Genomic DNA, 25,168 nt, shown 5'->3' with positions numbered 1-25,168 from the left:
ATGCATCTCTAGAGTCCAGCCTCAGCTTCGTGGCCCATGTCCCTGAACTACAGTTTGGTGATTAGATCAGTCTAGGTCAGCACTTCGCATTTATCTTCTTAGTCCTTGTTCCAAAGGACAGTTGTATTTGCTTACTCCTCTTCTTCCCCCAGAAGGATTCTTCCCAATCTTAGCAACTAAGCCTTCAAGCATAAAAATGGGATTAGCCTGGCAAAGCCCTGGGTTTGGTAGAAGCAGAATAGCTGTGGTTTCCCAAACACACATAAATCAACCCATAGGTATGAACCACTCATCTGAGCTGCCACCCGACTGTTCCAAATGAGTACCATGCTGCCCATGTTACTTGGCCATGCACCCTCCTTGGCTGCACTCCGTGTGAGCAGCCGGGAGAGAAGCTCCGGCAAAAAGCAAAGAAACTCCAGACATAGAGCCAGCAGGCTGCTGCAGCAGTACAAAAGACAATTTTTCCTCAAATGAAGACACGCCAGACTCCTGGTTCCCTGTGCCTCTCGCTGAAATTGCGTGCTATAAAACCCAGGTCAGTTCTGGGTTAGGCTGCACACAGAATCCTTGTTAAGCAGAGATTACAGGTGAGGGGCGCAGTCCACATAGATAGGGAGCAATGGGCAGCTGAGCTAAGAGACTACGCAGTGGTAGTCTTCAGTCACTGTGTAAATACAGCCTGCTTCCATAATTCATTACATCTTCGATGGAAATGTGAAAGTACACCCACGTGAGATGGCTGCACTTCATACACTAAGACAGTTCTCATCCCCACCCTGGTTTTGCACCTTAACCTTAAGGCACCCCTGCCCACTGCAGGAGCTCCCACAAGACCAGGGCAGAAGGAGGACAGGCCTGGAGGCATCCAGCTCTGGATGAACTCTCAGCAGAAATGCCTTCTCAAGGCAGAGAGCATGGCTGCTCTTCTCTGCCTCCTCCCAGTTGCAGCTGTGGTCACTTAGGCCATCAGGGTTAACGGCGTCACCAGAGAGAAGCACATATGCACTGATCCCCAACTCGGCTGTTGCAAGACACCCAAATCTCTCCCACTCTCCAGACTGCAAGAGGCATTGCACTGAAGTGTTCCCACCTGGCCAAAAAGGTCATCCATCACCCACAAGATAGAGAGTTTCTTTTTCACCACGCCCCTACCTCCTCTCCTCCTGCACACAGGCAAGACTTAATATTATTTCCCCAACATGCACTCAGGGAAGGGACACACGGGGTCGGGTTTTTTGTTTTGGGTTTTTTTTGGTGGGTTTTTATTGGTTTGGTTTATTTTTGTTTTGGTTTTTTTTTTGGTGGAGGTGGTATATTTCTTTTGTTTGTATTTCTTTCCAAAGCCTATGGGCACAGGCTGAGGCAAGACCGTGCAAGCATGCAGCAACACTGCTGCAAGCTCCCATCTGCCCGAGTGGCACATTGCCCGAGGACACTTGACAAAAAACTTGGGCTTCTACTTGACTGTGCAAAACACCCCTGAAATTACGAGGTCAGGAGGAAAGGTGCGGTGCAGGAGGTAGCAAATGACAAACAGGCAGCAAAGTCCTAAAAGACCAGCCAAAAGTCATGACCTGCTCTGTTCCTGCACCCATGCCCATGATCCAGTGAGATGGCCTCATACCCATGCAACAGCCCAGGATGGAATTAGCAGATATTGCAAGTTTATCAGCTCTTCCTTCACAAGCAGCTGCAGAACTGTGTATCCCCCAACCTGTATCTTCAAAGATCTTTCAAGACTCTTGCCATATGAAAACAGTAAGGAGCAGGTTTTTTTAATGAATGATTTTTTTTTTCCTTCTTGTACGATGACGTTGTTTATATTATTTGCTCAATGGGAATCACTGCCTTTCCACTGAAGAGTCTATTTTAAATATCATCGCAGGTCGGCATTTTAAGAGTTATTTAAAGTGTCACCAGTCACAGAATGTTTAATTATTGCAAACATCTTTCAAAAAATTCCACAGTGGGTTTCTTGCGCCAAGTGATTTATTTCGGATATAATTTCTGTTTAATTAATAGGGGATTTAGCTCTGACCTGGAGGGTGTGAGAACCAGCAGAGGAGCTATAGTTGAGTTCGGTTAACATTAAACCTGCCCGTGCCTGTTGGAGGCTGAGAAAAAAATTATGGGCTGGCACTTACTCAGCTGCTGCTACCCAGCATATTCTCATGTTGATTGCAATGGAAAAATTGTAAAGGCAAACAGAACTAGGGGGAGAAAAACTAAATTGCCAGAATATGAACATTGTGCTTTGTTATTTATTTTAACGGTGTATATCATTTGCTGTAGAGTCTAATTATACCTAATTTCAGATGAGATTATCTGGGCCATGCTTTGTTATTCATATAATCTCAGGGAACAGTTTCTCAGTTGTCTAGTCTGAATTTCCTTACACCTTGAGAACAATTGGAGTCAAACACTGAAGGGTGGGCAGGGAGGAAGGAAGAAAAAAGCACCTACTTTTAACAAAAAAAAATTACAAATGTGGAAAATGCCTAATCTATGCTTCTCGAAACACTAGGTTACATCAGAACCAATTTTAATATCCTGTAAAAATCTCTTAGTATGACGCACATACAGCTGTCTAATATTGCTGCTTAAAATGCCCCTGCATTAAATAAGATTCTATGCTGTAAAATTTTGCAAGGTGATAAAACAAAAAAAATTATATAATAAATATAAACCATCTGCATTTTTTTTAACAAGCCATTTGGAAATGGATTTCATTTATATTTAGAATTGTTTTGAAGTGTTCTTTTTTGAAAATGTCCCAGTTACAATATATTACGTTTTCAGTAGAAAGATTAAAAGAGCTGACGCACAAATAAACATGCATGCACACCCAGAGTAATTTCCAGAACTATGAGAGCATTTGATTCTTCAAGGATACTACAGCTGGCTTTTAGTCACATAAAAAGGGTTAGTGTGTGCAATCGGCAGCTCTGGAAAATGGATTCACGCACACAAAAATGCATTAAAACATTAAGATTTTGGCAACAACCAACATAATCCAGGAAACTGAGCTTCAGGCTGAACTTGCATCCTTAACTCCTTCCGTGGCACTTGCTGAAAGGGTCGGTTACATTCTACAGGAGAGGAAAGCCCATCCTGGGGCTTCCAAGGGTCAGGGCAGAGACACCAAGGGGAACCAGCACACAACCAGGAGAGGCAAAAGAGGGAATCATTCTTTTTGGCATGACCCAGTCCCCGCAGCACTGTCTCCTTTAACAGAATCACACCACCTTGTGTCAGAGGGCCATTCAGCCCAGCGACTCCACCTAAAAAGCTTTTCACTTAACTTCCCTGTATTACTTCTACTGCTTTGCACTCCTACCTCCACGCAGGACACTCCTAAGTGCTTTCTGAGCATTTGTTTCCAGCAAGCCTCTCAACATCGGTGAAAGAGTCATGGTACAGCACTGTCCAAGCACCTATACAAGAGCAAGAGAGTTTAAAGGTTCTCAGAATTGTAAAGTGCTTTGTATGCCCTTGCACCACTGCCGAGCACCTTGGGCCCCCTCCCCTCTCAGCTTGCCACCAGCTGCACCATTAACCCCACAAAACTTCTCAGTCTGTAGGTGACCAGTATTTATCTTTTTGATCTTGCTTCAATTGAGCATTCCCAGAAGCCACATGCATTTTTCGTCTTCTGGGCCCCGCACCTAGAAAAACTAATGGTTTGGGGTCTTTGTGCCTCCTATTCACTTCCTCTCTAGAAAGCCCTTCCCAAGATTAAAATTTTTTTTTCTTTCCTCCAGTATGGGGATGGTGGCATGGTACAAGAAAAGGCCATCTTGTGCCAAACCAAGCAGGCAATGCATAAGGTGGATGGGGCTGTGAAGCCTTTACCGTTCCTTCTCCCAGTAAAGCGACAACTGCCAGGAACCATTACTGGAACCATTAAGAAGTAGGAGAAAGTTACTTTTTAAAAGAAATTAAGCACCATATTATAACTAGAGGCATTTTCATGCCTACTAATAAACATCTGAGGGGTCATTTGTTTAATTTTAAATCATTCATTCTATTAATAAGCAAATGCGCTATTGACCGGATACCAAATGTAATTCTTCTCCCTTGAAAACAGCCACGAGAAAGTTAAGTTCATCATCATTAACAAAAAAAGAGCTTCTATTGGACCTTCCTTTTCTATTTCATCATTTAATTACCTGATGCTAACATCTGATCAATGAGATCAAAGTTTGAACAAGCCAGGGATTTTTCAAAGATGCACCTCTAGACAGAAAACTCTCTATTTACCAACCCAGCATTTTCCTTTTTTGGTGCTTAATTGCATTCCTGTACCTATCGATGTATAGCTAACAGAGATCTCTACTCTCTTTGCTGTAAGATATGCGATCCAAATCCTCTATGCAGTCCCTGGTGCACTTCTTCACAGCCTCTCTGTTCGCATCATCACAGCTCAGCCTCTGCCACTTGGGATCTTAGGTCTGGGAAAAACCCCTCTGGGTTTGCCATTTCCTCCCAACAAGGGCTGGAGAAGGAGGAAACCCCTCCATTAGGAAACAGCTTTGTCTTTTTTTCAAATCTACAGGCATGCCTAGAGAGCATGTCCCACATAACAAGCAAAATTAGAGCTTTTTAAGAAAAAGTAGTTGTAGCATGAAGCAGGCTTGGGGTGTGCAATACTGGATGGAAATCACTGACCAGGACAACCTGGAACCTATTCTGAGTAAAGGGCCAAGATAAGGCACAATGTTTCTTTCAAAGTGGCATGGGCATTTAAGCAGGAATTTTTCTTTTTTTTTCTTTTGTCTTTAAAAAAAACCAAACACAAACAAAAAATCCAACAACAAAACATCTGTTACAGGATTTGACCTCAGGGTTTAGCACAGAACCATTCAGCACAAGACAATGATCCCCAGTGCAGAAAAACAAAACCAAGAGTAATTCTCATGTTGCCTAGACTTTCTCCAAAATCCCAGACCTCTTTGCTCACAACCATATGCACTCACACATGCACGCCCTCACTCTAGCTACTCCAGCAATGCACTTTCATAATCCACATCCTAAGGATGCTTCAGACACCATCCTAGTAACCGTGGGTATGTGCTGAATATGGACTGAGTAAAGATCTGGGTCTCTTTCAAAGCCCATGGAGGGACTCAAGTTGGGCTTCCGTCAGATGGCACATCTGTGAATACACATCAGCATCAATGATTTTACTGAGCAAACTTGGCCAATTTCCTCACACAGGCTGAAGTGTTTACATACCCAACTTTAAGTGTACTTTATGTTGGGAGACAGGAAGAAGGCCAAGGCTGCATCCAGCAGTAGCAACACCTTAGGAACATGGGAACTGATATTTCCCTTGCCATCCAAAAACCTCAACTCTAGAACATGTACTGTGTGTTAGGCAAGCATGACCTGTAATGGTCAGGCATGACTGAAATGCAGTCCTCCGTGACCCAGCTCCAGTGCAGTACCACTGCAGCAGGGCTGCTTATATTCCACTGGTCATGACAGTGTCACTCAAATTCTCACAGATTCAGGCTCTGTTCAGGGGCAAGTGGGGAAGCTGGGGTCCACTGCAAAACAAAGCAGGGAAAGGCTGCTTATTAATTGCCTCTACATTCCTAATTTGTAGGAAATCATCTTGTAGAATATCCCAAAATCTGTTGATGGACTGATGCACAGGCCAGAGCAAAAAGCACTTCAGAACCTCCTCCCTCCTTGGCCAGAAGCAGCAGGTGAAAGAAGGATGCTCCTCTACCTTATCCTCCCACAGGCTCAGCTCCAATAACCTGTTATTCCTCTCACTTCTTTCCTTTCTTCTCCTCTACATCTTCCGTTGATGTTTTTCTCCTTCATGCTACAGTAGAGGCAGTGATGTTGATAAGGCACTAGCTGGTGTGATTCTAGCAAGGCAGCTTTTCAGATAATTTCTCACCACCTTAATATCCAAACTGTTCCTTTCAACACAGAATACAGGTCTAAATGCCCATATATCAGCAGGTATTTTGGTAGTCACTGGAGAAGTCTGAGGGGTAGGAATATTTTACAGGAGCCCTGATATCTCTCTCACTCTTTCTCTCTAGAAAAGTTACTTGCAATCATCATCCTTGCTCTAAGGGTGCACACGTCTAAATGGGTATCCAAGACTGCAGCAGAAAAAACAAAAGGTAAATTTCAGTAAAAGCATTATTACAAAATCTAGTCAAGCATTGTAAATAGAACTGCCATATTATTATTGAGAAAAGGTGTAGTGCCCATGCAAACTACATATTTGATTAGGATCTGAACTCTTTGCTGAACCATGAATCTGAAATAATTTAGGGGATACATATAAATTTAATTTCTTTGTTCAACATTCCACATCTGAAACGATGCACTGCAAATGTGCAGCTCTCACTGAAGTCTGCAAAATGAGTCTTCTTATAACTCGCCTATACTGTGTGGAAATAATCTGAAATAATCTTAAAGGAAAAGGAATAAACCTATTTTAAAAACAGCTGAGTCCTTTAGATCGTATACCATAACCAATTTATGGAGATAAATGGAATTCAATATTAAAGAAATACTGGGGTTTTTTTCCCCTCCTGTGGAAAATTTAAATGCAGAAAGAAAAGGAAAGAAAAGGAAAGGAAAAGAAAGAGGGGGAAAAAAAGAGAAAGAAAGAAGTGGCATGAAAACACACAAGCAACACTCGCCTATTGTTTCTATTGCAGTGCCTGCTGGAAGCGACGCACCTTGTTTTCCCCGGTCCAAGCTATAGAAGGCAAGTTGATTGTGGAAATGACTCATTCAGTCTCTATAATGGAGATATACCAGCTATTGGACATCTTTATTTCTCATTCATTAAATTAATCCAGTGTCTACTGCTATGATAGCCATCAACAGAGACAGACGAGGAAATAGAAAAGGGGGAAAGAGCAAGAAGGGGAATACAAATGAATATTATAGACTACTGTATGGGCCCTATTACTAAAAATGAATATAAAATACTTTAAAAAAATACATTAAGCCAGTATTGGCTTACAATGAGGTCAATATTGTGATTCATTTAACTCAAGGGACAATAAATCTTGATATTGACTGAAAACATAAGTCAATATGCATACTGTTGTGTGCATTCCATTATAAAAATGAGGGGGGGGGAAGTTTAATGGACACTTTTAGAAGAAAATTAGTTTTGCCAAAAGATTTTTTTCTGCCTTTTAAATTCACCAGCTAAAGGAATATTGCAACTGTGGACTGCTGCAGCTGAATGCTTGGTCCTCACCTTTAAGGCTGTAAGGTGGGCTGGTGCTGGCGACCATCTCATCCCAGACATGCTGCAAAGCTCCAACACAACCAGCAGCCTGAGGGAACCAGAAAAGGCTACAGAAGACTATCGCCTTTAAATGGCTGATCTCCCTAAGGGTCAGACCTATTCCTGCCTGTATCCTCTAGGGATAACTTCCACGAGCAGAAGTCAAGTATAACCAAAGTTTTCATACTTCATGTGGATGCTAGTGAGAGCTTTGTCCCTAATTTCATCTGAAGGAAAAAAAAAAAACAAAAAAAAAACCACACACACAGGCAAGCAGTGGACAACTAACTCAGGGAAAACTATCCATGGTTCCATGAACAATGGTGGCATCTCCTTTACAGGGACCAGGGACAGTAGCACTAACAAGCATCAGACTATCTGCCACACAAACTTGTTGGGATGGCAGTCCTCAGTTGAGAGGATGAAACCTCTTTAAGAGCAAGGCAGTATCACTTTCCTTCCTGCCTAAGTCATGATTTCCTGCTCCTTAGGGACATTGGAATAATTTTACTACTACTTCTGGACAAAATATAGGTTTCTTCCAATCTTCGCAGCATCCAAAAAACTTTTTTAAAGAAAACCACCCACATTTTTAAAATGTCAGTTAAAAACAGAGACTGTATGCCTAATGTCCAAGATCCCAGGGCAGCTCAGCTCCCACCAGGGACTCTGTGAACATAGCTTGGCGCTTGCACAAGATGAAGCCAGGAACCAGGCAGAACAACCAAGGAGGCCTCCCAGCACCTGTAGTTTTGGAACGTCATCAAGCAAACAAAAAAAAGCTGCATTTTTGCAGAAACATTTTGATGTCAGCAGGCTGGGTGACCCGACACGCTGTTCTGATGGAAAACCCCCGACTCCTCCTGAACTAGAGACCTACACTGCCTACACTCTCTGAGCATAGTTATCATTTTCAGTTGCTAGAAGGCCTTCCAACACATCTCTCAAAGATGGGCTGGACCACATGCCCACATGCAGCTCCAGCTGGCCCCATTAGCACCCGACCTACTTAAACACCACATTCACACACAGGCCAACCTACTCTGCAAACACTGAGCCTGTACAGGGGGCACTTCTAAAAAGCAAAGAAAAACTGCTACATTGCTTTAAAAAGCACTTCTCTTGTAAAAGCACCCTTTTTAACTGAAAGAAGTTGTACTATTATCAGTGAAATGTTTCAACTGTCAAATTACGTTTTCCCTGAGCTAGAGGAACAGCATGTGACATCCCAGGCAATTGCACAGCCCCAAGTTACCGACCTCTGAATTCAATGAAAGCTAACAGCAAAACTTATTGACTCAGCATGAGATCAGCTTGAGCCAGCCAGCAACATGAGAAGATTTACTTTTTGACCTTATACCCAGAGGTGCTGGACCCTCACCATTACCACTGAACTCCCCTGGAAAAGGGACAGGCAACACATGGAGATAAGAGGGGGGAAAAGCACCTGTCCACCTGTGGAATTGCAAAACAAAAATCATAGGACCCGTACAAAAGCATGCACGAGTTCAGCTCTTATACAGGTCAGGAAACACACTGTCTCCTATATGTAAATGTTCTCACATATGCACATATATACATATATCAGCAAGTGACAGTACTTCAGCACATAATCAACCACAGGGAGAAGGGAACATGAGAAGAGGTACCTGTAGTCGCTGTTTTCTGTGTAAAAGCAGTGTGGCAACACTCAAAGTCATATTAGAGAGGAAAACATGACTTCTCACAAGACAAGCTTGATGTCCTGGATGTCACCTACTGCCACAGAGCCAGGACTTCACCCACACTCATTTGCAGACAAACACCACCCTCTTCAACCAGCTTTCATCCACACTAGCCTTGGGGCCAGGCAGCAGCAATCAATACCCACATGCTACGCGGTAAGAGCTGAGAGCATTCCTGGGTTAACGCATCTCAGAGAGAAGCCAAGAAGCTCCATGCCACTTGCATACAGAGGTTACAGAAACTGGGACTATGCAGAAATGAGTGAAAAATACCTTAGTTGTTTAGGAAATTATATATCCAGGCAGGTTTAGAGGCAGCGTACTGAGGCCAGATACCACAAGCCACCTGGCCTCATCATTCCACTTAAACATCAAGGAAAGAGTGGTAGACAGTAAAGTTACTGCTAATTTCTCCCAGCACTCTTCTATCTGGGGAAGCGTTACAATACCTCTCTCCCTCCCAGTCCAACAAATGCTTAAAGGAAAGTGAAATGGCACAGAGGCAATGACCCGATGAGATTTCTGGCTTTACGTGACATCCTTCTTGATATGGAGCACCAATTTGCCTGCCCCTATGGTGCTCATGATGAAGACAGTGCACGAGGATCAGGCTAGCAGCAGAAACAGAGAAAGACATCTCACTAATTTTAATGGAAATGTCAATCCTCTGTTATCCTGCCAACTTCTCAATCCTCTCAACAGGAGACAATTTCCCTGTAACAACTGTCCTCATTGGGAAGCACTAGTGAGAGTCTCGACTAAGGTCCATTTCAAACCTTAAGTCTTGCTATAAGCAGTGTTTGACTCCAGCAAGTCTAGATTCTGATCTTGGTTACGGTACTGCTTACACATTCCACACCAGCATGTCAGCAGTCTACAGACATGCTACTTACTACAAACAGAGCCTCCCCTGAACCCTGAGATGAAAATCCGCACATGCCTGTGTTCGTGTCTGTACAGGTATTAACTGGGGTGGCTGCCTGCAAACAAACCCTGTGCCCTTTCATGCTGAGTGTCAAGAACCTGGTGTCTTGTATGCAAGGTGACTTTCAGGTGACAAAAGCTTAGCACAGCTTCAGCTTCCCTGGGCAGCAGCCGGTTGCCCTTTCGCAGTTGCACGCTGGCTGTGAATCACAATGGACTGGGACTGCAGCTCCACTGAATGGCATGCCCACATGTCGCACGTGCAGCCAATGTATGGACGGGAGCTCTCGGAATTAAATCATGGCCCCTGTAGCACCTGCTCACAGCTGGTAAGGAGACTGGGATCCCAGCTTAGCTGCAGCCCAGCCAAAGGACAACACTCGGATATGGAAGATGAAAATAGCCACTTCCAGCTTAAAATAGATGCTGTGCAAACTCTGCTGGTTTTAGCCAGTGGTAGGTCAGAGAGAGCTGGCTGCTTCCATTCACTTAAAAAAACCAAACCCAAAGAAGCCCTCAAATTGAACAAAGACAAAACATGCCACTGCTTTCCACATTAAAAACACTAGGATTTGTTCCCATGGGAAAACTGCAGGAGCCCTTATTCTTGTCCTGAGTAAGAAGAAATCTCTATTTTCAAAAAGCCCTATTTTTTTTTTACCTGACAGATGCAGAGACACTCTTCTTGGTATGCTCAGATATCCTCTCCCAAAGCCCAGGACGCCTCTGCAGTGAGCTAAGAGGCAGAGCACCAGCTCCTGCAGCCAGCCTTTCACTGGCTTTGAAGTTACTCTCATTGCATGTCAAGAGTAGGTTAGTTATGGGAACATTGGCTGTATCGCTCTTGCTGCTGCCTAGGTGTAAATCCACTTCTGTACTGCCCAGCCCAATCACTGCTTCCATGAAGCACGGTTACGGTAAGCCCAGGGCACAATGGGAAGCCAAAGGTGAGTTCAGAGCCTGCAGGCAGAGCCCTGGCTATTAACAGATTATTTATAGGGACATACACATTCATTCACACCCACGTCCAGGCCAGGGAGGCCTCCCTGCTCATACCTCCATCTCACACCACACTGCTCCTTCCTCCCTCTCTTGGGGGTCCCCATGAGCCCAGATATCCCAGCATGAAGCAGAGCATTCACCCCCCAAATTGCGGGAGGTTTGGGTCTGTGCATGTACTTCACAGCCTAGGCCCAGCTCAGCACAAAACACACTGTCTTTCTCCACCCCCCTCATCCCCTTTCCTGAAAGATTCCTCCTGAGATAGACAAGGAAGAAGCATTTTTGCCTCCAAGAAAGAATGAAAATTACAACCCTATCTACATAGCAAAGGATACTTTACCCCTGGGTGCAGAATAAGAAGGCTGAAAGACATGTGAGCTAACACAAAAATTATGAGCAACTTTGGATGTAGTTAGGTCTCTGGTGTGAGACCGGGATGCAATCCTTCCTTTCTTCTTCCTCCTTTCTATTTCTAAGATGCACATAGATATTCAGATCATATAGTGGGTAAGGCAGATAAATAAATAAAGTTTTCAAGATTTCAGAATACATACAGCTCTGTGGTAGGGAGTCTTATCACATGGGCAACAATGAAGAATAAGTCCTGTAGAACTAGTAAGAACAGGAAGACTGAATTAATTCAGTGCTACGATAGCAAATTAAACTACTTCAGTTAGGTACACATGTTGGTGCCATTTCTTGTGCAATGTATTCATATGCGTATCAGCTCACCAATGACGAAAAGTGGAACCTGGTCTGAAATACTGCTCTTCAAGAGCCAGATAAGCATGCCAGAAAAGCTCTCATATGTGTAAGCCAGCTCACCTCCAGCCCTCACTCTCTGCCAGTTGTTTAGTCTTCCATAAAGAATACATACATTTTTTCCTGCATTCAAACATTTTATCAAACTGCCATATAAAAGTCAATGGATATTAAAACAGACTAGTACTGTATATTCTTGCTACAGCCCCAAATTCAATTATAATCCTTCAAGACCCCAGGGAAAAGTTACTAGTGGAAACACTGTGTGCTCAAAAAATGAGAAATGATCGCATTCGGCATCGGTAAGTTTATTTCTAATGCCTTTCCTCAGGAAAGCTGGTACAAATAATTTGTAGTCATGATATTGCTTTTGTTTGCAATGCCTCCTTTGCTTTGCTGCTAACTGCAGTTAATTTTTAGTTTAAGTTGACTTGCTTATAAGGATAGCAAAAGATTCCCCTCCTCTACCTAGGCACTTCCAACACATTAGGGTCACCACTAAATGAGGGAATAGATGCAAAACAAGTGATATTAGCTCCCCATACCAGTTACCAGCAACTGCATTTAAAACAAATATTTTCTCCTTTTGTTTTTTTTCCTTTTTTCTTTTCTCTTTTTTTCCACAGATACCTTTAAAGACTTTTACTTAGAGCAAATATGGGACTCATCACTTGATGATTAATTTGCATGTTGATAGGCAGTCAGTGTAGCAGCTTTCAGATTAGGGACATTCCGCTGCACACTAAAAGGCACAAAGAACAAAAAGTGAATTTCAATCTTGCCCTTCTTTTCCAGTCAGTGCATTCCCAGCCCATGTCTATTGATGAGCAGTTGGAACAATACCAAAATGCAGTGTAAGATCAATCCTGCTGTTTACTTCGCTGAGCTGAAGGAACAAAGGACAGAAGAAAGGACTTAAACCCAGCTATAGTAAAAGAGTGGGGATGAAGGATGAAAAATGTGCCTGATGGGCAGTAGCACAGAGTAAACTCATTTAGAAAATAGGCAGCTCCAGCTGAGATAAAACCAATGATGATTTGTATTTTGTACTGTATCTTCAGGGGATAAAAGCACTTCTATCAGATACCATTGGAGGCAAACTTGAAACACTGCAGTAAAATGCTATGTTCCCTACTAGGGAGAGAATAAAAATTCCCATAATTGCAAAGGAGTGTTAAATATCTGATTGTGCATGCCTTTTTTCTCCCATGGTGAGATAACTCAACCCAGTCCTCTTTTTAACTTCACAGGACCTGTCTAATAGACTATTCAGCTGGATGCTTTTCTATCAAATGCAGCATGACACCGTGTTTTACTTTGATAAATACTGATAATTGTAATTTGGGGGATTATTAGCCTTCAAGCCTTTTTTTTTTTAAAAAAAAAAAAGGCTGTTTCAAATGAGAAGGATGCAACTTCGTTGCCTGAACAGGAAGGAGGACATGAAGAGAGAGGAGAAAGTTCCTGTTCAAATGCAAATATCTTAACAAACTGTAACTAATGGGAAGGAGAAAATAAAACAGTCCCTTCTATCGCTAAACAAAAATCATCCTAAATAAAAAAATCTATTTACTTTTACTGAAAAATATCCGACACAGTGAACTACCGCCATCTCGGGCAAGGACAACACAATACAGAATAATAGAGATGGTAAAATTGAACAGCAGGACAATTGACTGTATCCTTGTTGACATTCAAGTACAGTGGAATTTGGTTGTTTACCGATCACCCTTTACACAGTTTGTTCAGCTATTTGATTCAAAAAATTACTCTCCAGAGGCCATTACTTGCTGATAGGGATGTGTTGGCTCCTCTCTTACACTGATCAATGTACATTCTTCCAGTAAGGATAAAATTTGAAGTAATTTATTTACTTTTCTGTGATGCTTCAAAAGAATCTCTGACTGTCACCAAGCAGCAGATAAACAGTGTTCCTGTTTGCAGAAGTAAGCACTTAGAGACAATTATAAATTGACCTGCCTAGACAACAGCACACCAGAGCATGAACATTGTCCTTGCAAATGAGGGGCTGGTTCATATATATATATATATACACACACACACACACACACACACTATATATATATGGTTGGTTTGGGAAGGTTATTGTTTAATGGAATCAGAGGCAGCAATAAAAGAAAGTAGGCAGAAAAATCTGAGAGAATTGCATGAACCAAGCATTTGAGAAAAACCTCCGTAGTACATCCAAATGCAGCTGTGCCAGCACAGCAGGAAGGATAAAGGGGCTAAAGTTAGGTACAGACATCTCTGCTGCTGACTCAACAGCTGAGATATTTCTGTGGGTTGATGAAGATCCAAAACATTTTCTCCATTTCACCTCACTTTCCAACCCCTCTGTTTACTCTAAAGTGACCTGACATGTCTCTTTTGTCCCAGGATACAATAGCTAAGAAACTCGGCCCTGATTCTGCAACTCCCTTCTTTCAGTGCTGTTCAGCAGGAGACGTCAAACTGCTGCTGATTAAAAGCAAGCATATTAGAATTAGAAAGGAAGTACACTCTGTCTTGTGTTAACATAGCTTTTACCAGCACGTTTCTGTGCTAGAAATTTAAATATTCCTTTTTACTAAAATATTACACCTGCAGGTATTCTCCTGCAGTCCCACAGCCTGCCAGAAATTTGTCCAGCAAGGCAATAGTGCATGCACCTTGCCCTGGCAAGAGAGAATAGCGCTTAGTATAGACCAGTTCCCAGAAGAAGGAAGGAGTTTTGTCTATTTATGGTAACTTTCTCTGAATGTAGAAGTATTTCTGTTTAGTTCTGTGTGAACGCTTTCTCTCCTTACATAACAAATAGCATAATCAGATAACTTCTGTTAATTTTAACTCTCTTTTCAGAACATTCATACAAGCACACCCATCCGTGTTTGGGAAGAGTCCTCTATTTTTATCCATAAGCATAAATATTTGGTACACTGATGGATCTTAAATTTTTAATGACGTTCCTCCAAGCTCGAGAGTTCATGTTGCTTCAGAGACAACATGAGCCAGTTTATAACCCTCTAGAAACACACAGACTCTGATAAAGGTTCACGGCTGAAATAAACCCTTACTACAGTGGTAAAAATACAATGCCATCAGTATAAAATAAGGCACTATTATTCTAAGCAATTCTGTGTCCATAAATAGTGCAAGATTAAAGTGCCTATAAATTGCAGAGTCTTATTTACTTCTAGATACAATTACATTTACAACAGATAAACGTCTAAAGTCTTTGAAATCTTAAGTCCCTGCTGTCATTTTCTGGATGCAAAACTATACTGCATGCATTTGTAACACACACACATCAAGAATATAATTCATAGAGAGTCTAGTGAGAAAAAGACTGCTTCTTCCTTCTAACATTTTTTTAGTCACTGGCCCTCTGATGAAATCCCTGACAGTTATCTTCAATATCTAGAAACAAAACAAAAAACCTCACACCAAACCCAAACCATCCAGTCATACATCTTTCCCTTTTAATTAAGTAATACCAGCAGGTGATGGTCAGGTCTGTATGGCCATATATATGCCCATACCTCCCCACTCCTTTTAAAGATGAGAGGAAGTTCTGTTCACCTTTCAGGGGCAGCCTGCTCACATCCATAGCAGGACCAGCACAGCAGCTCCCTGAAGACCCACAACTCAGACAACACCACAAATACAAAGTGAAATTTTCACAAGCTGCTGGGCATTTGAGGTTACCAGACACCACAACTGGATTCCTCAGGCTGAGGAAGTTGAGTCTTTCTGATTTTGAGAGAAACTGTCCTTTTGCAATACAAGGTAAAGGGCAGGAAAGGGACATATGTGTTATGTATAGTAAGGAAAAGGCCTTACCTTTGCCACTAAAGGAGAGCACAGTCGTAAAAGGATTGGGTGTTACAAGGGGAACCACGTTGTGTGAAACAAGCACACCAGCCAGTGCTGATGGGAAACATGTTCAGCATACCTAGGACAAGCCCTCTGCCCCCCACCCCAGATTCATGCCTAAACAGGCACAAGTAATATTTGACCTACATCCTGTAAAACAGGAGAGTGGCAAACAAAACACAGAAGAACATTCATGCAGCCTCCCAAAAGAGTTTTTGAAATATCACAATATTATTTAATTCCTTAATTACTAATTACTTTTATCCTAATTACTTGAATCCCACAAGCAAGATCTTTTTATGCAGCTGACACATTTTTAGAGATTATCCAAAATTTCACAGACCTTGCCAATTCACAAACAGTTGGTTCCCTGAACAATTTCCTCGAGTGAGGGGAAAAAAAAAGCAAAAAAAAAGCAGGCAGCCAACCAGACTTTGAAATTACACCAAACTCTTTATAGTTTCCTCCCCTTCCTCAGTTCACCCCTTTTTTTAGTTAATTGTGAACATGAGAATACAAAGACAGAATGTAGATCCAAGTCTCTTTGAGGCTGGGCATTCTGGTACCTTATTTTAAAGGAAGCAAAAAAATCCCAGAGCTTTACAGAGATCTTGAGGTGCCAGAGGTGGACTTGTGCTAGGAAGTCAGGCAAAAAATCCAAGGCAGGTGGCTTATCTCAGCACCTGAACCATTAGCTCAGTTTCTCCCTAAAACAAGTACACTAAGGCACAGTTATTGGGGGAACTTCTCCAACAGCCTCTGCATGGATCTTGCAGAGGCCAACAACTGAGTGGGAGAGTCAGGATACATCCAGTTCTTGACCTCTCTCCTAGTGGCTAGCAAGCACAAAGCTAATGCCCAGATATCTATGGAGATGCACCATGAAATCTTATCTTTCTTGCATAACACTAGTCTAAGTTTTCTGGATCTTCCTTTACACTTCGACTGGCTTGGACCAAAGCCTATTTATTCCTGAAGACTTCCACTAAAATTGTCCTACCATTGTCCTCCAGAAACAACCCAAAAGTGTTGGAGCATACACATTTCTGTAATTATGGAAAGACTAGCTCAAGAGCTGGCCTACTCAGAGCATCCTCTTCGGAAGCATTCTGCCATGGGAGCAAAGCAGCTGACATCTTCTCTAGCTTCTTCGCAGTGACTCTGGTTCTTCAAGCCAGAGTAGCAGACATACCCTGAGCAGACAGCTGAACACATAATTGTCCATTTTAAAAGGCATGACATAGGTGGAATTGTCCAAGGCAAAGAAAGAGGAATGAAGAAGTGGGGAGGACTAAGAGCAGTTTCAAACAAATTTCTCTAATTTGCATCTAAAAGAAGAAAACTTTCACTACTTGAGCTTCGACAGAAACCAACTCCACAGGCTCTGCAAGGTAATTACAGTGGTTTTCAAACGAGGTTCTGGAGCATGCCAGACAACAGGCAGAACATGAGCTAAGAGGCTAGGAACGGGAACATCAAGTAACAAAAGGTCAGAGTGTCAGGCTTGGATGTCTGCTTTTAAGGGGTTAGCCTGTAAATAAATAAATTCAAGAAACCTGAAAGCCAGTGCTAACTTTTATCGGGGAACAGGGTCAAGGCTTTGAATGATGGCTCTAAAAGGCTGCGCTCCATCAGCACTTGAACCACTGACATCTGCAGGACTTACAGATGATGGCAGTAGACCCCAGGCTGATGAATTACAGCAACACAACTCTGACCTGCAGGGACTTGCATTTCCAGAGTTTTTCTTAGGACCCATTGCCTTTCCCAAGACAAAATTAAAACTATTCTAGGCTCCAGGTATGGTCTGCCAGCCCTCTCCATGCTCCATACCTCCGCAAATCACTTGAATGAGGAACAGTGAGTGGATTTCAGAGTTAAAACAAACACAGTGGATCAGACCCCTAACAGCTACTGTTTCAGGTTGCCTGCAGACTCAGGCATCCATTACATTTAGGTGACATCCACAATGTCCTGTAGCTATAAGGCTGGAAGCTTTCCATACACACAGACATTTCAACACCACCATCACCAAATGTTACTCTGATTCCGACTTCTTGATATCCCTCTCCTCACTTTCTCAGCTTTCACAAACTTACATTTCACATGTTCCATCCCAATCCAGCCTTTCCCAGAGATATGGGGAAGAGAACAGAAAGGAGGTGTTAACAGAAGTTAAAAAAAAAGGGCAATTTTGTTAAAGAATTACAATAAGATGTGTACCCCCTGCTCAACCAGTTCTCATGGTATGTCTGCTCTGCAGGAACCAAATGTTAGTGCCATCTGACTGATGTGCAGTCATTAAATGAAACATGTCAGCGGTGTGTCTGGCTCCACATGTTGAAGTGTCAAAACCTCTTTCCACCCTCCTGAAAAACCAAAACAAGAAACTTATCTCTAATTAACACACCTTCCACTTTTGCCAGCAATCAGGGCAAAAGATAATAGATAAGGCAGAATTACTTCTCATGCTACAAGAGGTCTAGTGGGACTGATTCTGTGTCTTCCCTCCGAGCAAAAATTCATACAGATCACAAAAACAAGGTCTTCATCTGAGAATGGCCAGGAGGGTCAACCCAGGTTTCTACAAGGGAGTAGCATGGGGAATTCTGCTCAGATGCAGTCATATAGGCAGCAGCAACAAGACCAAACAGTCTCTAGAACATCCTGCACATGTCTGCAGATATTTACACATTTTCCTGTAGAAAAATGGTGCAGACAGCTCAAGCACAGGGAAGAATTTAATTTCCCCAAAAAACCAAGTGTCTCTCCCCAGCCCTCAGGCTGCAAGCAGAAAGGGGGTTTGGCCTCAGCAAGCCCAACCACATACATGTACTTGATTTGGAAAGTTTCACGTTAAGTTTCACCATCCTCAAAAAATAAAATCCCTGGAATATTATATATGTGTAGCTATAGTAATAGCAAATTTACACCAAACTATTTTCCACGTTGTAATGAGAGCAGCCAGGGCTGAGGGGAGATGATTAGCAAGAGGGAGAGAGAATAAAGCAAGGAAAAGGGAAGAATGGATGTCTGAGCTCTTCCCCTTTTGTACTTAGGGTCACTAGCTTAATTTTCTCTTACATCTGAGTTGTTTTTAATTTCCAGGAAGTCTTCTCAGGTATCTTGAAACTTTGCCAAATTATCATTAAGCCAATATTTTACCTCTTAATAAAAATGCTACAGTATCTCCTCCATGCCATATATACTGCAGGAATAGATCTTAAGTCAGGGAGGAAGGGAATTTGGTTTTAAAATTATTTAATTATTTCATTCATCTCAGGAAGAAGGAAAAGCTTTAATGGGAAAAGAAAAAAATCCCTTTAGCGCTTCCCTCCACAAATATAATAAAAATATAATAATTATTTTCCTATGGCTTTTGTTGAAACATGAACACTGCGTATAAACATTATGATTGCTCTTCACCTTGCACAGGTGACCACAAATGAAGTTTAAGAAAAATAGCTATTAAACTTCCATGTGTGAGGCACTTACAGACATGCAATCTACATAGAAGCTTCACAAATTCATCATTAGTCACAGTCTCCAGAAGTCCTGTAGGGAAGAAGCAAGAAAACCAACAGCACAGCGAAGTACAAACACTCCTTTGTGGATCGTAACAACGTTGGAGAGATAAGGGATGCTCAGACAGTTAACAAGTATGAGTCTGGCCCAAAATGGATGTTCAACAGTCCTTCCCTTTATTAAAACAGTGCATTTTCAGAGACAACATTTTTTTGATCCTGTTGTTGCTACTTCAAAAAACAGTAAATAAGTCCAAATTTGGCCCAGTGGAATAGTTGCACCATTTAGCGCATATGGACATTTGGTCAGATACCTCGTCATCATGGAAGAGTCTAGCAGAGAGAACAATTCCAGGTAAATGATATATAGGAAACACAGGGAACTCATCTAGTCCATCATTAACCTCATTCTGAGACAGTCCCAGAGGCAGTCGTTTAGCCACCAGCACAGCCGGCTGTCAATTGTGTCAAACCAGTAACATATTAGTTAGCAGGGGAGCAATCTAAAAAGCCAGCCATAGATCCAAATGCCTAAAAGATATTCTCAAATGTGGTAATTATGTCCTGCAGCTGCCAAGAATGTCCTCAGAGAGTTCACAGATATTGGTTATACCAGTGAATCAGAGCAGATAGGCACTGTAGACTTATCAGGAGCATTAACAACAGACAAGGCTCCCTCAAAGTTGGAGGGAGAGATTTTGAACTGTCAGCTACAACTAGCATGGTAATTGCCACACTACTTAAAAAACAGCCTGCTCTTATTTTTAAAAAGCATGCCAACTGAGGATCTTCATTGCTTAATACATAATTATTTCTAAACACAGTGTAGGACATGACATAACAGAAACGAGTTTCAGAGAGGGATCCACAGAAATCCCTGAAAATAAGGTTCCCTTTGCAGTCCCACAAGTTGGGCAACTAAGTGTAGATGCAGGTCACAGAGAAATCAACATCAGCTTTTGAAAATGGTCACACATTTTTACTGGGGACTGAAGGAACAGCCTGTGTGTAGCCTCCTGTAAAGGGTCCCAAGGGATTTACTATCTGGTCTGACATTAGCAGGTGTTTCATGTCCAACTTGCAATAGAAAAAAAATGCTTCTGAATGATACTTGGCAGCTAGTATTTGACAGAGCAAACTTCTGCTTATTTCAGTGATAAGCAGCTAGCTAACAGGATTGATAAGGTCTGGCAATAGTGACAGGACAAGTAACTACTACCTCTGAGCAACCTGCAAGGGCAGAGATGAGAATAAGAAGGGCAGAAGGAGCCGCACCACTCAGCTGCCCCAAGAAAACCAAATCCCAAAACCTAGCGTCCACTGGCAAAATGCAATTTTGTCAACTTTTAAACACTACTGTGCAAAGCTACTGAGTTTGACTGTGCTTACAGGGGGCGGGGGCGGGATGGACCACACCAAAACAGAAAACTAATTCTTTTAAAAGTTTTCTGTGATGTCAAAATGCTGAGTTTTACTCATCTAAAATGGTTTTGATTCAACTTTTCATTTTAAGAAATAATTCAAAACAAATTAACTTGCTTTTTTCCAATAGGTGTTTCTCATTACAAATGTGTTTTCATTCAGTCACAGAATGAAAATTATAATTTCTAAGAATGACTTTTTTTTTTTTTTTTTTTGAGATCTAAGTCCCAGTTTCACTTACCACAAACCAAACAGGAAAGTCAGCAGATATGAACTGTCCAGAGTTCTCACATTCCTGAAGTCAGAAGAGCCAGTATAATTATATATAAACTGTGCCTATTGTACCACAAACTAGCCACAGCTTTCCTTAAAAAACGCTAACCAGAGATAATAGCACAGAGGAACAGAATGCAGACAGATCTCGGATATGTCCCAAAGTACATTAGGAAATAAGAGACTGCAAAAACTAGAACAACTTCTGGGGAATGCTCAAGTGAAGTTAAAGTCTGTTCTGAGCATTTCAGAGACTGAGTCAGAGCCACTGGCTGAAACAGTGTCAAAATTAGACAGTCCTAACAGCAGGATGTAATGCTGAAAGGCAGTTGTAACAATCCTCAAAACTCACAGTCATAAAAGACACGATACCTAGAAGATCAACTATGTGCAATTAAAACAATCTGGAAAACAGAGCCTGTTATTTAAGTTCAGCTAGATCAGGTTTGCTTTCCAGGTTTTTGGTGTGGTTTTTTTTTGTTTTGTTTTGCTGTTTTTTTTCTTTTTTTTGGTGTTTCAGCATTTCGCATTGGTTTCATTCAGAAGACCCAAAATAAAGACTTAACAAAAACAGGCGCAATGCATTCTTGATGACCAAATGCCAAGCTTGCAGCATTCTTCAGAACCCAAAGACCAAGACATATCCAACTAACTCTGAGGCAAAACACACCTCAACAGAAAACTATACCCACAACAACCATCACCCTCACATGCAACTTAAGATCAGGTGTGTTCAGCAGGAAGTTTCTGATGTTCCATAGGATTTTCAAAAGACGTGGCACATTTTAAGTCTACACTAGAGAACAAAATGGAGAAAAAACCCAGCAGTAATTTCAAATAATATCTTTTATGGCTTGTCAACGTGACCGCCCCAATTGCTGCTGAGGAGCAGCATTTGTGTACAGAGGGGACAGAATCCCCAGCACCAGCTCTGACCTGTGGGGGAGGCAGGTGGCCATCCGTACCTTTTGAGGCATTTCCTCCTGCAATTATTTGTTTTCTGTATCTTAATTTCAGAGAAGTTAAGCAGGAAGGAAGCTAATCTGGGAAAGGAAAGAAGGACTGGGCATGATGACCACAGGCGAAAGAGACAACCACTTTTTAGTCCCTTTCACCTCAACTCTTTTCCAGACCCTTTCCCTTCTCTGCAGTCACTAGCATCCTCTCTTCCAATTTAATCTCAGGTCCATCACCATTACAATCACCAAAATATCTACAAACCTGTAGACATTTCCAAAAAGAGGAACACCACTTCCACAAGGTAAAACAGCAATATTTAATTGAAACTAAATAAAGAAACAATGGTACGCCTGATGGTTAAAAGTAGATTTTTCAATAGGCTGTGTTTTTTGCACAATGGAAACAGTTAATAACACTTATCTGTTTAAAAATTCTTAACACTTATGTTAGGTCAAAGAGACCAGCGATTACTCCTGTTCCATTTTTAACTACATGTATGTCCAAAAGGTTCTTGTCAATTGATAAGATTTTCTTGCCAATATTATTTCACTGAATCATAGAATATTTTAGGTTAGAAAAGACCTCTAAGATCATCAAGTTCAACTGTCATGATTCAGTCTTCAATTATTTGCAAGTGAAACTTAAAAGTATCCCAGCAAGATTCCCATAAAACCAGTTTCCAAGCTGAAACAGAACACTGAAATGGGAACAATCTTCACTGAAACAGATTGGTATCACACACCATACAGCATATTTAAATGACATTATGAACTCAGTCTTACTCCCATGGTAAATAATGGCATTTTAGTTTAGTGACTGAATGAAAAATGCTAAGCATTTGGTATTTAGGTCGGTGTAATGAATCACAAATCAGTTATGACAAAGACAAGGTAACATTTTCAAGCCCAGGTGACATTAAGATTTCAACACCTATATTCAGAAGTGACTTAGAACTTTGTATCCTATCTGAACTAAAACTGATAATTTTATGTAATATTTTCTCCTCTGTCCAGCTTTAATCAGGTTGGTTAGATAAGCAGAACTCTTGAATCCACTGTAAAGGGAAAGCTTATTTTATTTAAATACAGAAAAAGTCTACCATTCATCGTGAAGAGGTCCCTAGAGAAGAACACATATGGACCTGGCTTTCCATTCCAGAAACTTAAAACCTTGAAGATGACAAAATTTAAAAATTTTCCATTTTAATTATTCAATTGCTGATTTTTTTAGCAGAAATATCTTGTTATCATAAGCATCATGTATGCTTCCTGCTCACATAGGCGGGGCATCAGCTGTCCCATCTAACCTCTGAACACTTCACATTCTCCCCCAAGAACTGCCATAAAACTATAGCTGCATACTATCCAGAGGAAAATAATTAGCACATGCACTAAATGAGGTGGCACAAAATGGAATGCTAAAGCAAAACAAATAAATTCTACTCTTCAATTCTCTAACCAGAATTCATTCCCAAGGTGGATTTTTCTCCTGGGAAATGCATGTTTTGTATGATTGCTTACAATCTCATATATATTTTTTTTTTAAAAAATTGTGGTTAGAAAAAATTAAATCTTTTAAGTCCTTAGTAGTCCTCTGATTACTTCAGAACCCTCAGGTTCATGGAATCCCATCTCAGAAAAAAAAAGGCTACAAAACAAGGATTCTTCTGTGTATGAAGCCCATGTGAACCCCAGCCTAGCCAGTGAATAGAACAAAAGTAACTTGCTTAGTTCAAATATTCTAAAAGACTAACAAGACCTGGAGCATTGTGATTAAGTGTTGTTCATGATAAACAGATAAGCAGCACGACAAAGGGATGACACCAACTCCTGCACCTCTCTCAGTAACCCATTCCCCAACATTTATTAATTTATAATTTTCAAGACTCACTATATTTCCTAGGTCGCAGCTTCTTCTCAATCTCGCCCAGCAATATCCAGGAAGCCCACGCAGCCTAGAGCTCCCTCAAGGGAGCAGTTTAGCTCTGCTAACATAGCAACCAGACAACTTTTTGTCTTGTTTACCAGGATACCAGAGATTTGAGTTTGGTACGTGGCTGCACTGCTTACACAAAGATGATCTATTCTACAAAACTTGCACCAATTTCCTTTTCCCCAAGTACCAAGCTGCAAGGACCAGGATCTCTCCTTGTCTCTCTGGTACTTTGCTGGCCACTAATCCAAGGCACAAGTTTGGCTTCTCCAACAGTTCCCACTCCTCCCTCCTCTTTTGTTGGGCTTCATGATCATGAGTAAGAGAAAGAATCTACTGGTTTCTCATAACCTTTTCTGAATTTATTCACCCTGCAAATCTGCCAGGATATAGTCAGCCAAAAACCGTCTCCTTCCCACCCATGCCTTAGCCATGACATATAACATCACATATATAACTTGGTGATGACCTGTTTTGGCTCTGCAAGTAAAGAGCCTGGCTGCAGGAGGTGTCAACACTTGGTTTTAGCATTTGCTGAGTTTTGTTTCCATTTAGCATGCTCTGCATGCCTCCTGGCTGGACCTGCCAGGCTGACTTACCCTACTTGGGAACCAGGGGAAATTCTTCTTAAATAACAGAAGAACTTAATAAAATTGCTGACAAACAAAAATATCTTTTCAAGTCCAAAACATTTCATAGTTTATTTTCATTCACCAGTACTTTGCAGCTACCACTGCCATCACCAGCACTGGGGCCCGGACTGTACCCCACCATGGGTGCTATCCTCAGACCAGCTCAGCTGCCCTGCCTGGGTGCAGCAAGATGATGTGCCTTATAAAGCACGTGCTTTGTCGTGAAGGGAGTAATCACATATTTGAATGCATGCTTTAGCATTCTACACAATTTAATTTAAAAAAAAGCAGACAGTGAGGACTCCTCCACCAAAGCCACCAGGAAGCCAAAACAAAACCATTTTTTCACTAACAGCACACACTGATTATGCATCTAAAAGATATTTAACATACAGGTGAAAATAGTCAGTGCAAAGCTGTAACACTGCTGGAAATACTTTCATTTACAGGCCTGGCTCTCACAGCCAAATATTTAATATAATAAAATAACTGGCCCAACACCAAGTAGATTTGGCAGTGGCTGCACTGAACATATCTCTTTTCAGTTGTAGTTCCCTTTCCCAGGTGCTACTAGTATTCAATATTAGTGTCCCCAAACTGGATCCATCTCTCTCTAGCTCTTTACTGGATTCCTAATATTATCCCAACTACCACTTGTGGGAATTCGTTTTCCAAGAAAAATCAAACTCCTATATATCAAATCAGGTTTTGTACCTGGCACTCCCTATGAAAGCAACTGGCACTTATTCATGAGTTCTGAACTGAAATCTTTGAAAGCACTGAAACCTTTCACCTGGTGCAAGCACCCAGTCCCAGTTTCTAGCCCCAGCTCCAATACAGAAACGGAGCTATGTACCGAGCTAC

At 41.6% G+C, this 25,168-nt stretch overlaps 1 long non-coding RNA gene across 1 annotated transcript in view; it reads right to left on the bottom strand.

The window, feature by feature from the left end:
• Nucleotides 1-15,638, bottom strand: part of LOC142055025 (uncharacterized) — a 184,662-nt gene extending 169,024 nt beyond the window's left edge. The window contains exon 1 of the long non-coding RNA XR_012659770.1: nt 15,529-15,638. This is a non-coding gene — a long non-coding RNA (uncharacterized LOC142055025). The remainder of the gene's footprint in view (nt 1-15,528) is intronic.
• Between the last annotated feature and the right edge of the window lie 9,530 nt (nt 15,639-25,168).

Source organism: Phalacrocorax aristotelis, chromosome 3, assembly GCF_949628215.1.
Source record: "Phalacrocorax aristotelis chromosome 3, bGulAri2.1, whole genome shotgun sequence".
Lineage (NCBI taxonomy): Eukaryota > Metazoa > Chordata > Aves > Suliformes > Phalacrocoracidae > Phalacrocorax > Phalacrocorax aristotelis.
The sequence above is the reverse complement of the archived record's forward strand: the minus strand, read 5'-3'. Positions and strand labels throughout refer to the sequence as shown.